Source organism: Prionailurus viverrinus, chromosome E1, assembly GCF_022837055.1.
Source record: "Prionailurus viverrinus isolate Anna chromosome E1, UM_Priviv_1.0, whole genome shotgun sequence".
NCBI lineage: Eukaryota > Metazoa > Chordata > Mammalia > Carnivora > Felidae > Prionailurus > Prionailurus viverrinus.
The window spans coordinates 7,417,927-7,430,586 of NC_062574.1; the positions used below are offsets into that span (position 1 = coordinate 7,417,927).

Here is a 12,660-nt window from a genome sequence, read left to right on the forward strand (position 1 = left end):
TAGTGATGCTTAAGGGAGTTAATATATCTCAATACCTTAGAAGAGTGGCACAGAATAAGAGCTACGCAATTTAGTATTATTATTATTATTATTAAAAAAAGTTAACGTTTATTTATTTTTGAGAGAGAGATTGAGAGGGAGAGAGAGGGAGCATGAGCAGGGAGGGGCAGAGAGAGAGAGAGAGAGGGAGACACAGAGTCCAAAGCAGCACAGAGCCCGACTTGGGGCTTGAACTCAGAACTGGGAGATCATGACCTGTGCCGAAGTCAGACGCTTGACGGACTGAGCCACCTAGATGTCCCTTATTATCATTATTATTATCATTATTATTATTATTATTATCAGCCCACAATGCTGTAAGAAAATAATCCTGATCAAATTCTTCAGGCAAATTAGACATAATAAACACATGACTACTATGAGATGGCATTAAAATACCCTGAACACTTTCTGTAGTTTTCTTATAAACAAAGCAATTAGATTTAACCTAATGCCCCTGCATAGTACACAGCATACTTCCCTTTAGACTTTCTGAATGTTCCTGTAACAGACAAGACTTATTAAACTTAATCTAATAATTTGAAAAGGTGTCACTCCAACAGTCTCCATCCATTGGCTCGATTATGGCATTATTATCATGTTATATTTTCACGACAACAAAGTGAATTCTGGCTCTCTGTTCGGAACATTCTTGATTCTTGTCTGCTCATTTTTCCTGATGAACGTTAGCATCACTTGGCCACGCTGAAAGAAAAATATGCCACTGGAATCTTGATGGAGCAGACATCGCTATCCAGTTCAAGCACGTGGTCTTACCGGGAACTGATGGGTTTCAGGACCAGTCAAAAAGTGTGAGTAAGAGAGGGGCACCTGGTGGCTCAGTCGACTAAGCATCCTGTTGACTGCAACTCAAGTCATGGTGTCACAGGTTGTGGGATCGAGTCCCAGGTCGAGCTGACAGTGCAGAGCCTGCTTGGGATTCTCTCTCTCTCTCTCTCTCTCTCTCTCTCTCTCTCCCCTCTCTCTGCACCTCCCCCACTCATTCTTTCTCTCTCTCTCTCAAAATAAATAAATAAACAGGGGCGCCTGGGTGGCTCAGTCAGTTACGTGTCTGACTTCAGCTCAGGTCATGATCTCACAGTTCATGAGTTTGAGCCCCGCGTCGGGCTCTGTGCTGACAGCTCGGAGCCTGGAACCTACTTCGGATTCTGTGTCTCCCTCTCTCTCTCTCTCTGCCCCTCCCCTCCTTGCTCTCTGTCTCTCGAAAATAAATAAAAGTTAAAAAAAATTAAAAATAAACAAATATGTTTTTAAAGTGTGAGGAGGAGAGTTAACCTATTTATTCTTCCATTTTAAACGTACTACTTACCATTAACCCCCCCATCTGATATAAAAGCGCTGTCTCCCTAATTACGAGTTTTGTAAGAAATAGCTGTTGCACAAATCATTACTAGAACAAATGTATTTTGGAGATTTATTTCAATGACTAAATTTGTTCTTTGATCCGTCATAAGAAGAATCGAACTTCTAAATGTTCTTACACTGGCTTCACTTTTATTCCTGGAATACAGACCGTTTCTGATCTATTTTTCTTTTAATATAGACCTGGATTTGGCTCATTGTTATTTTCTTTTGGATTTTCATTCATATTCATTATGAGCTGCTCCGGTCATTTTTCTCTTGATCAATAGCTTAATCAATTGTTAGAATATGAAATATTACACAAATGAGCAATGTTTTGTATTTTTCCATATCCTAGAGAAGTTTAAGTAGAAAATAATTTTCTGTTCTTTAAATTTGGGGGGCATTACCTACAAAGCCATCTAATACTGGTTCTTGTGGGAGGCAGGATAGGAAAGAAACTAGAATTTTCTTTTTTTTTTTTTTAACGTTTATTTATTTTTGAGACAGAGAGAGAGAGAGAGAGAGAGCATGAACAGGGGAGGGTCAGAGAAAGAGGGATACACAGAATCTGAAACAGGCTCCAGGCTCTGAGCTGTCAGCACGGAGCCTGACGCGGGGCTCGAACCCACAGACCGCGAGATCATGACCTGAGCCGAAGTCGGACACTTACCGACTCAGCCACCCAGGCGCCCCAGAAACTAGAATTTTCAAAAACCTTTTCAGTTTTACTTACTTATTTTTTGTAAATACTCTGTCTTGTGTCAATTTTGGCAATTAACATGTTTCTAAGTCACCCAGCCTTACATCCCAGTCTTGACCATTTTACATTCTCCCGTAATTTTGTGTTTTCTGCCTTTCTTTCTGCTTTCTAGATTCGTTTATCTTTTTAAATTCATTTATTTGCATTTTAGCTTTTTTAATGCTCCCTTTTGTCTTTTTCTTTTTCTGCTCTGTTGTTCTTCAAATTCATTTCGCAGGATGCTTCATTTATTTTCAATCTCTCTTCTCCAGTAATAAAATCATTTTGAGACCATTATTACCCCTTGACGTAGAAATTTGGTCAAGTTTCACGTTTCCACACACTGTTGTCATTTTCATAAATGTGTTAATTGTGTTTTATACTTTTTATTTCCTTTTTAATCCAGGTATTATCTGGGATTGCTTTTTACTTTTATTTCTAAAGGTGGGTTTACTGTATTTTCCCCTTAATTTGGTTATGCGTTTCTAGTTTGCCTCTGGAGTAAAATAATGCTAATGTTATAGTAAGAAAAATTTCAAACACACCCCGAAGTAGAGAGAAAGGTAATGCAAATCTCACGTACCTTACATCCAACGTCAAAAAAAATAAAAACTAGTGGCTAATTTCACATCATTCATAACACCCTCCATTTCTACTCCCTCCCTCCACAAATGAATTACCCGAAAGTCTGTCTCAGATGTCGTATCAACTGGTTCATAAACATTCTGGTTCCCCAACAGCTGTTGGCAAGGATGTGGAGAAAGGGGGATCCTCACACACGATTGGTGGGCACGCAAACTGGTGTAGCCACTTTGGAAAACAATAGGGAGGCTCCTCAAAAAGTTAAAAATAGAGCTACCCATGACCCAGCAATTGCACTACTAGGTATTTATCCAAAGAATAGAAGAATACTAATTCAAAGGGATACATGCACCCCAATGTTTATAGCAACATTACCTACAATAGGCAAACTATGGAAACAGCCCAAGTGTCCATCGATGGATGAATGGATAAAGAAGATGTGGTATATATACAACAGAATATTACTCAGCCATCAAAAAAGAATAAAATCTTGCCATTTGCAATGACATGGATGGAGCTGGAGAGTATTATGCTAAGTGAAATAAGCCAGTCAGAGAAAGACAAATACCATATGATTTCACTCATATGTGGAATTTAAGAACTAAAACAAATGAGAAAAAAAGGAAAAAAAAAAGAGAGAGAGAGAAGCAAACCAAGAAACAGACTCTTCTTAACTGTGGAAAACAAACTGATGGTAATGAGAGGGGGGATGGGTAAAATGGGCGATGAGGATTAAGGAGGGCACTTACGATGAGCACCCGGTGATGTATGGAATTCCTGAATCGCTATATTGTACACCTGAAACTAGCATTATCACACTGTATGTTAACTGACTGGAGTTTACATGAAAACTTAGAAAACACAACAACAATTCTGCTTCCTAGTGGCAGATTCCTCAATATCTGTGGCAATACGCCACTGATGTTGGGTTAGTTTAGTGATGCTGGGTATTCTCAGATTCTTGCGGTCTTGACTACTTCAGTCAGTTTATCTTCACTTTCTTCCTTGGAGAAGGACTTGATTAAGTAGATATCTGATTTCTGTTGCTTTTTGTTGTTTTAAGAAATCTGCAATTCTTTCTGCAAGAGAACCTTTCACGTTACCCACCCTCTCCCACTCCTTAAGTACGCCTTCCGTCGGGGTTAAGATTCAGCAAAGACCAGAGTTCAGTGTTGCCATGAGGAAGACACAGATTGCGGTCACTGCCTTATGCAGCACTGGTGTCTCTGTGTGACCTCCATTCACGGACTCGTCGCGGTGACGCTCCCCACAGAGATCTGACAAACTGGCTAGGCCAATCCCCTTTGGAAGCTTAGGTTACGCTTTTCCAAGATGAGCCAGGAGATCCATCCAGATAGTGTTGGCATAAATCAGTGACGGAAATTTGATCACCTGTGTGAAAAGGTCTGGGGTAGCAAAAGCAAACGTTCAATGTCAGTGACGTGATAAGAAAAAGGATTGGCTGATGAAAAAAAAAAGTACACATTCTTGCCTCCTTTGCTATGATCTCGGACTTTCAAACTACTCTACCTCCTTTTTTGGTCAGTAAAATAGAGAAAACAGAGTTCGCTCAGAAGCTACTGGTTGGTGATCTCAATCTGCCCCCCCCTCCTGTCTCTGGAGAACACACAGATTCCCCAGCAGCCTTTCAGCAGAGATTATGGCTACAGATTGTGCTGCACCAGAGGAAACCCGGCTAACGTCCCTGAAAAAAGAAACCATATTTCAAATGATCTCAACAGAGAAGGGGAAAGAGCTATCCAAGATAGGCGTTTAAAAGAGGAAACGGCTCAAATGGGATTTCAGAAGAAAAACACATTCGTTACTGTCATCCACAGGATGAAGAAACGGACTGGTTTTAACAGGGCGGGTGGGGATGGGGAGTCCGAGTTAACTGGAAGCTGCCTGCAGGCTACTTTCTTCAGAAACCAAGTAATCATCGTCTACGCAGATCCTTAACCAAGCTGATGCCGTAAAAGGACTCGCGACAGGATTAGCTGAAGAGGAATCTCCTTTTTAATTTCTTTATTCCTTCCCACACTGCAATTTGAATTGTCACGTTCAAACTCGAGCTCATCTATCGCAGGAAAGGAAATGCACGTGTATTTTGGAATATCTTATTTCAAACTGTTGAGGACAACCTGCAAACCAGCCTTCCTTGTTGAGTGAGGCATAGACTGGGACCCTACGCCGTGCCAGGACTTGGGCCCCGAACGGGCAGGGAGAAAGCCATCCCGGTATCATGACAGTTTTGAAGAAACACCAGACAGGCTAAAGGAGAAGAAAGGTGTGTGCAGTAAGACGCGTGAAGTTTCCCTAAAAACAGAACGAGTAGGGGTGGGGAGTGAGAAATTCAATTGGTTGATAGGAGTACGTCCTACGAGGCCTCAATTCCCAGCTATGTACCCTATCCCAACTTCACCTCTCAACAGTGACACAGATTTAGAGACAGTGGTAGCAGGTATGGAGATAGGGAAATGGAATTTAGCCCAGCATTTCGAGGGGCGCCTGGGTGACTCAGTCCGTTGAGGTCATGATCTCACAGCTTGTGGGTTCGAGCCCCACGTCGGGCTCTGTGCCGACAGCTCAGAGCCTGGAGCCTGCTTCCGATTCCGCGTCTCCCTCTCTCTCGCTGCCTCCCCCTCCCTGCTCATGCTCTGTCTCTCCTGGTCTCAAATAAAAAACGTTCAAAAAATTTTTTGGAATTTTGAGGAAACATTAGATAAGCTTGCTCCCCCCCACCCCCCCGCCCCGAGGAAGCCAAGGGTAAGAGGGGATGTCACAAGCAAATGAAGGATTATTACAAAGTGGATGGCACAAACAGGGACACGACAGGAATCACAGCGGCCCAAAAGCGAAAGCACCCAAGTGACCATCGGCGGATGAATGGATACACAAAACAGGCTCCATACGCACAATGGAATATGCTTCGGCCTTAAAAAGCAAGGGGAGTCTGACATGTGCTCCAACAAAGGACGAACCTTGACGACATTATGGTCTGAAACATAAGCCAGTCACAGAAGGACTGTGACTCTACGTATGTGAGGTCTCTAGAGCCATCACGTTCATAGGAACAGAAAGTCGAATGGTTGTTCCCACGGGCTGTGGGGGCGGAGGGGAGGGCTGTTTAACCACACACAGTTTTAATTTTGTGAGATGGAAAGGGTTCTGGGGAATGATTGCTCCACGATGTAAATGCACTCAACACTACCGAACTGGTCACTTAAGAGTGGTTACGATGGCAAATATTACGTTCTGTCGATTGTATCATGTTGTCATTCATTAAAGAAAAAAACACAACGCACCAAGAAGACAAGGCCTCCAATTGCATCCACAGAATTTAATCAGACAGAAGAGCCTTTCTGGTTTTGCAGATCATGAAGCATTCAGCACAAGGTACTGAGAGAGGCTGTGGTTTTTGCTCTCCTCTTGCTAGACCAAAGGGGAATGTAAGAATTTATGTCGTATCTGGAACTGTCTGGTTAAGAAATGAGGTTTTTGGCCTGCTTCTTGCCCACTGCTGGCTGGGTGACTGTGAGTGAGTCATTCAACCTCTCTAATCTCCGCTTACTCACCTCACCCGAAAAAATCAAGCCAAAGGGCTCAGAAATCTGGACCATAAGCAGTATTGACACGACCATTATAGCAAGGGACATACCAAGAATTGTTCTCAAGAAGGGGATGCCTGGTGTTTAGAATTTCCAGCTTCCAGGAAAACCCCATCCAGTCCAGATCACAAGGGTCCAGAGAAGATCAGAGACCCTCTGACATGTTCCCGGGACATCTGCACACCTGTCCACTAGAGGCCCTGTATGTATGATGTTCAGACAAGGACAGTGCCTGGTTTGAAAGCCACAGCCTGGCAAAGCCAAGTTATTTGGAAGGACTGGCCTGTTCCGGTGGAAGAGAGGTGAGCTCAGTTTTTCAACTCCTTCCCATGCCATGTGGCACACCTGTTCCCAGAAGGAAACTGTTTGGGAACACTTCCATGTGCCTCGGGATGTTGTGCTACCCAGATGCCCTAGGATTTCACTTTGGATCTGATCAGTCTCACTGGGATCAATCTCTATGGGCCTCCAGTTATATTTGAGCAGTTTTCCAGATGTCTGTGGTACAGGAAATGGCCAAGTAGGAACCATAATACACCTGCTAAATAGTCTGTTCTTTTTTACCTAAGCCCTAAGTCAACTGAGTACTTTGTGATAGGAGTACTCAGGTGACTCAGAAGACTTTTCCTTCTGCCATACTGCTGAACAGATAGATCTGCCTCCATGTCCAGTGACAGTCCCAGAGACAAGGCCACCCGCCACTCTAGTGCTGTGTGCACCACCATCACCTGGCACGGTCAAGGGCACCACCAAGAGTAGCCCTTGATGGCACTCAACAACACATATTCATCGCGCGTGTAATACATTCAAGAAAGTATAAAAGAGAACCGACCTCATCATGTGCTTCACCCTTTGTATTCATTTGGGTCATTTCCTCTGAATTCACACTGACCTCATACTGCCTTCCTGCTGGAACTGCTGCTGGCCCTCTCCAGAGGCACTTCTTCCTTAAAAAATTACCCTCCCTCATTGTATTTTTAGTTTGGTTAACCAGTTATTCACATGGAAAAATAAACCTTGGTCTCTCCCCACAGAGAGAATTCAACTCCAGATGGCTGGTACACATAAACACGAATGACAAAATAATAAAAACTTTTGTAAGGAAACCTAGGAGAGCATCTTAATGATTGAGGGGGGCAAGTATTTCTGAAGTGTCTTAAAAGAATAACCACAAAGAATGATGAACTGGACTATATTAAAAATAGGAACTCCTGGGGTGCCTGGGTAGCTCAGTCGGTTAAGCGGCCGACTTCGGCTCAGGTCATGATCTCGTGGTCCGTGAGTTCGAGCCCCGCGTTGGGCTCTGTGCTGACAGCTCAGAGCCTGGAGCCTGTTTCAGATTCTGTGTCTCCCTCTCTCTGACCCACCCCTGTTCATGCTCTGTCTCTCACTGTCTCAAAAATAAATAAACGTTAAAAAAAAATTAAAAAAAAAATAGGAACTCCTGTTCATCAAACGGTTCCATTAAGAGAGTAAGGAGACAGGTGTTAAAAGAAGATATTTAAAATACATTTACCTGACAAAAGATTCATATCCATAATACATGAAGAGTTCCTACACATCAACGAGCTAAAAAAAACTAGACATCATAAAAGAAAAATGGGCAAATGTCTTGAACAGGCACTGCATACAAAAATTAAAGTGCCCAAATCGTCAATAAACATATGAAAAGGTACTGCACTTCATTAGTTATCAAGGAAATGCATATTAAAACACAGTAACACACACCCAACGTGGATGGCTAGAATAAAAACCACAGAGAATTCCAAATATGGGCAAAGATGTGCAACAACTGGCTCCCTGTTGGTCTGAGTATAAACTGGCATAAAGACTTTAGGAAACTATTTGGAACTATTCACCAAAGCAGAACATATGCATACCCTATGGCCCAGCAATTGTACTCCCAGGACCATATGCATAGAATACCCTATGTATGCATAGGTGGCTGGGTGCTCAGTCGGTTGAGTGTCCGACTTCGGCTCAGGTCATGATCTCACAGTTCGTGAGTTCAAGCCCCGCGTTGGGTTCTGTGCTGACAGGTCAGAGCCCAGAGCCTGCCTCAGATTCTGTGCCTCCCTCTCTCTCTGCCCCTCCCCTACTCATGCTCTGTCTCTATCTCTCTCAAAGGTGAATAAACATTAAAAAAAATTAGAAATCATACATATGTTCATCAAAAGACATGATCATGAACATTCACTTAATCACAAGAGCCCCAAAGACAAGCTCCCCAAATATCCATCAAAAATAGAAGCATATATACTGGGGCGCCTGGGTGGCGCAGTCGGTTAAGCGTCCGACTTCAGCCAGGTCACGATCTCGCGGTCCGTGAATTCGAGCCCCGCGTCGGGCTCTGGGCTGATGGCTCAGAGCCTGGAGCCTGTTTCCGATTCTGTGTCTCCCTCTCTCTCTCTGCCCCTCCCCCGTTCATGCTCTGTCTCTCTCTGTCCCAAAAATAAATAAACGTTGAAAAAAAATTAAAAAAAAAAATAGAAGCATATAGGGGCGCCTGGGTGGCGCAGTCGGTTGAGCGTCCGACTTCAGCCAGGTCACGATCTCGCGGTCCGTGAGTTCGAGCCCCGCGTCAGGCTCTGGGCTGATGGCTCAGAGCCTGGAGCCTGTTTCCGATTCTGTGTCTCCCTCTCTCTCTCTGCCCCTCCCCCGTTCATGCTCTGTCTCTCTCTGTCCCAAAAAATAAATAAACGTTGAAAAAAAAAATAGAAGCATATATATGTATATATGTATGTATACATATATGTAAATTCATGTATGCATATGCATATACATGTGTGTATATATATGTGTGTGTGTGTGTGTGTGTCGTTTTTGATGATGTAAATTGTAAATGAATCCCCAAAACACAATGTTATTAACAAACACAAGCCAGACACAAAATTGTCTATACTGAATGATTTCTCTTCTAAAAAGTTCAAAAACAGGCAAAATCCACGTACAGTGTTAGATGTCAGGACAGTGGATGCCCTTGGGGGAGTGAGAGACTGGAACGGGGCACAAGGTGCCTCTGGAGAGATGGAAGTAACCCCTCCTCCATAATGCAGGACTTGTGTCCTTTTCTGGATTCGGTTACATTGCGGTAAAACGTTTCCAACACTCATAAAAAAACAAATGGACCAATTCTCCCTAATTCTCCAAGAAATACATGCCATTCAAAACAGTGCATCTGCTAAACCAACCACATCTCCAACTGGTGGAAATTCAGATCATAAACGAAAAGGAGCTCAGCTCCCACACACAGGAATCAGTGGTCCTCTCAATGACCTCTCCCCCCGCCCTCGCCCAGATCAGTGATCAGAACAGGAGCCACCTAACCTCTGTCCCACACCCGGGCCACTGATTCTCATGGCCCTGTAAGCACAGCAGTGTTCACAGCATCAGGCATCACAGCGGATGTGTCTCTAGAGCGTCGACAGGGGTACAGAGATGATAAAGAATGCATTATGTTTGCAAAAACAGTTTAGCAATTGCTTTAAGCTTTACCCGGATCCAGGAGGGATAAGACAGGCATCGTGCTCCCGAGTTTTTCTGACGAGCAGGCTGAGATTCCGAGAGCCTAAGTGGCATACACAAGTTCCCATAGGCAGTACGGAAGGTGACGGATGGGTGCCCCAATGCCTAGTGCAAGGTCATGTCCACTGCGTCGGATAAGAGGAAGTCAGCAGACAGAAGGAACGGGATGAGAATACACTGAAGATGGCTTGGATGGGCAAATCTGACAGGTGGAGAACGTGGGATCGTGAGACACCTGCCCAGAGGGTATCTGTGAAGACCCTGGGAGCCCCGAACTCTGAACCGAATGCAGATGAAGAAATGTGTCTGCACGCTGGGATGGACGAAGAAACAAAGTAGGTGGTTAGCTGGGGTAGGAGGCTCTGCTAACATGAGCTAAAGACCTGGACTGCAGGGGGGGGGTTGGGAGGAGGCTTATGCGGGAAAGGAAGAGGTCTTTTGATGAGGCTGAAAAGCTGAATTACGATGGGAACAGAGCAGTTTTCAAAGAAGATCCCAAAGGCTTACACATGGAAAATGCCAAGAAATTTACTGAAACAAATCAACACCCCCCGCCCCCGCCAAAAAAAGTTATTTTGAAGAAAGAAGTGGGCTCCATTTTCCCCCAAAAAGGAAAAGAATATGTTTTTCTTTCAGTAGAGTTGAGGCTAATTTTTAAAGGTTAGGATTTCTGCCTAAGAATTCCAATGAGGACAAAGCATTATTGATTTTACAATAAAATATGGCCCGGATGGATCACCTACCTCCACGAGGACAACATAGTTTAATAGGAAACTCAAAACTGGGACTAGAAAAGCGAATCCACCTTGATTTTGCTGTTCCTAAAATGTGCGACCTTGAGCGAATCACATCAGTTCTCTGGGCCTCGACATCAAAACAAGAGGTCACTGCTAGACCGGCTAGGAGACGAAGATTCACAGATAGGGCTTTGTGAAAAATAACAGACACAGGGCAGCCAAAAATTCAAAAGGAGGTATCTGAAGACAGAAGCCAATGAACACTTACTAAGCATTTACCGTAGGCAGACCCCGATCTGACGTGTATTTCTCGCATCTCACGACAGCAGCGAAAAGCTAGAATTGTTGGTATCATTTCCCAGTTGGAGATCGGTTCAGAGAGGGAATGGGACTTGTCCAAAGACACACGGTGACGAGTGAAAAGAGACAGAACATGAAAATCTTTGAACCTCCCCAGGCATGCCAGCAGCCTTAGCAGGACTCTTACGGTTGCTGTAACTGGCCACCTTCGATATTCTGTCAAAACGTATCAGCATGCCTGACGTTTCTTCCCTACTCATCACACCGCGAAAATGTTTCTGCTTGGAATCTTGCAAACAGGCAGGAAGAGCTAGAACGTGGTTTCCAAAGGCTTTCTTCGTAAAGGAAAGTCCCTGAGCTGTAACACACAGGTAATTTACCTTGAGGAGTCAATAAATCTGGCCCTGGCGCTCACGCTCACCACACATTTTCTTACTCTGTACAACCAGTGTGTCTGCTTTTGGAAGCCTCTGGCCGCAGAAAATTCTAGGAAACACATGCTCTTTGCATGGCCTTGGCGTGAAGGTGGTTCCCAGGGGTCCCCGATGCCGTGAGCCTGGAGCAGGAAAGCTCCCAGCGCTGTCAGCCCACCATCCCCCGGGGCCAAGGTCCCAACACATCAGTATTTCTTTTCCTGCTGCTGTGATGTCGGACCCCCCTCGAAACGTGACTTGTAAGGCTGGAAATAAAACTCCCTTTAGCTGTTGTTTGAGTTGGCTTCTGTGGGAGAGGAAGACTTATGTTTTTGAAGCGGCTCCCACACTGACCGAATCAAGATATAGGATTCTTTTTTTTTTTTTTAATGTTTATTTATTTTGGGGGAGAGACAGACCATGAGCAGGGGGGGGGGGGAGAGACAGAGAGAGATAGAGACAGAATCTGAAAGCAGGCTGCAGGCTCTGAGCTGTCAGTACAGAGCCCGATGCGGGGCTCGAACTCACGGACTGTGAGATCATGACCTGAGCCGAAGTCGGACGCTCAACCGACTGAGCCACCCCAGGCGCCCCTAAATGTACGATTTTAGTAACCAAACTGTGGTCAAGGTATGTCAACATCAATGCTAAAAACCTGGTACACTTCCTAGGGCCACTGATAGCAGATTCCTTCTAAAACTGTGAACGACCAAGTAAAAAAAGAGAAAGGGCTCTTCACTCTCCCCAGGCTTGATGACAAAGGGAGAAAGCTCATTTAAAAGAACCGACTGGGGCACCTGCGTGAGTCAGTCAGTTGTGCATCCGACTTCGGCTCAGGTCGTGATCTCACAGCTCATGAGTTCGAGCCCCGAGTCGGGCTCTGTGCCGACAGCTCGGAGCCTGGAACCTGCTTCTGATTCTGTCTCTCTCTCTCTCTTTCTCTCTGCCCCTCCCCCACTCATGCTCTGTCTCTCTCTCCTTCAAAAATAAATAAACATAAAAAAAAAAAAAACGACCAAACAGGGGCACCTGGGTGGCTCAGTGAGTTTGACACAGGTCAAGACCTCACGGTTTGTGAGTTCAAGCCCCACACCAGGTTCTGTGCTGTCAGCAGGGAGCCTGCTTGGGATCCTCTGTCCTCTCTCTCCGCTCCTGCCCCGCTCATGCTTGCTCTCTCTCTCTCTCTAAAAAAAATAAATAAATATTAAAAAAATAAATACCAAGCAAACAAAAAACACATTATGTTCCTTGGCACTCCAGGGGAAGAGAGAAAATTCAATGCTTCTTGGTTGATAATTGGGGTGGGGCGGGGGGGGGGGGAGGGCTTCATGAAACGGCAGAAAATACATCTG

The 12,660-nt window shown here is 44.5% G+C and overlaps 1 protein-coding gene across 1 annotated transcript in view; it reads right to left on the reverse strand.

The window, feature by feature from the left end:
- Positions 1-12,660, reverse strand: part of HS3ST3A1 (heparan sulfate-glucosamine 3-sulfotransferase 3A1) — a 103,180-nt gene that overhangs the window by 3,024 nt on the left and 87,496 nt on the right. The gene's annotated exons all lie outside the window — the stretch shown is intronic.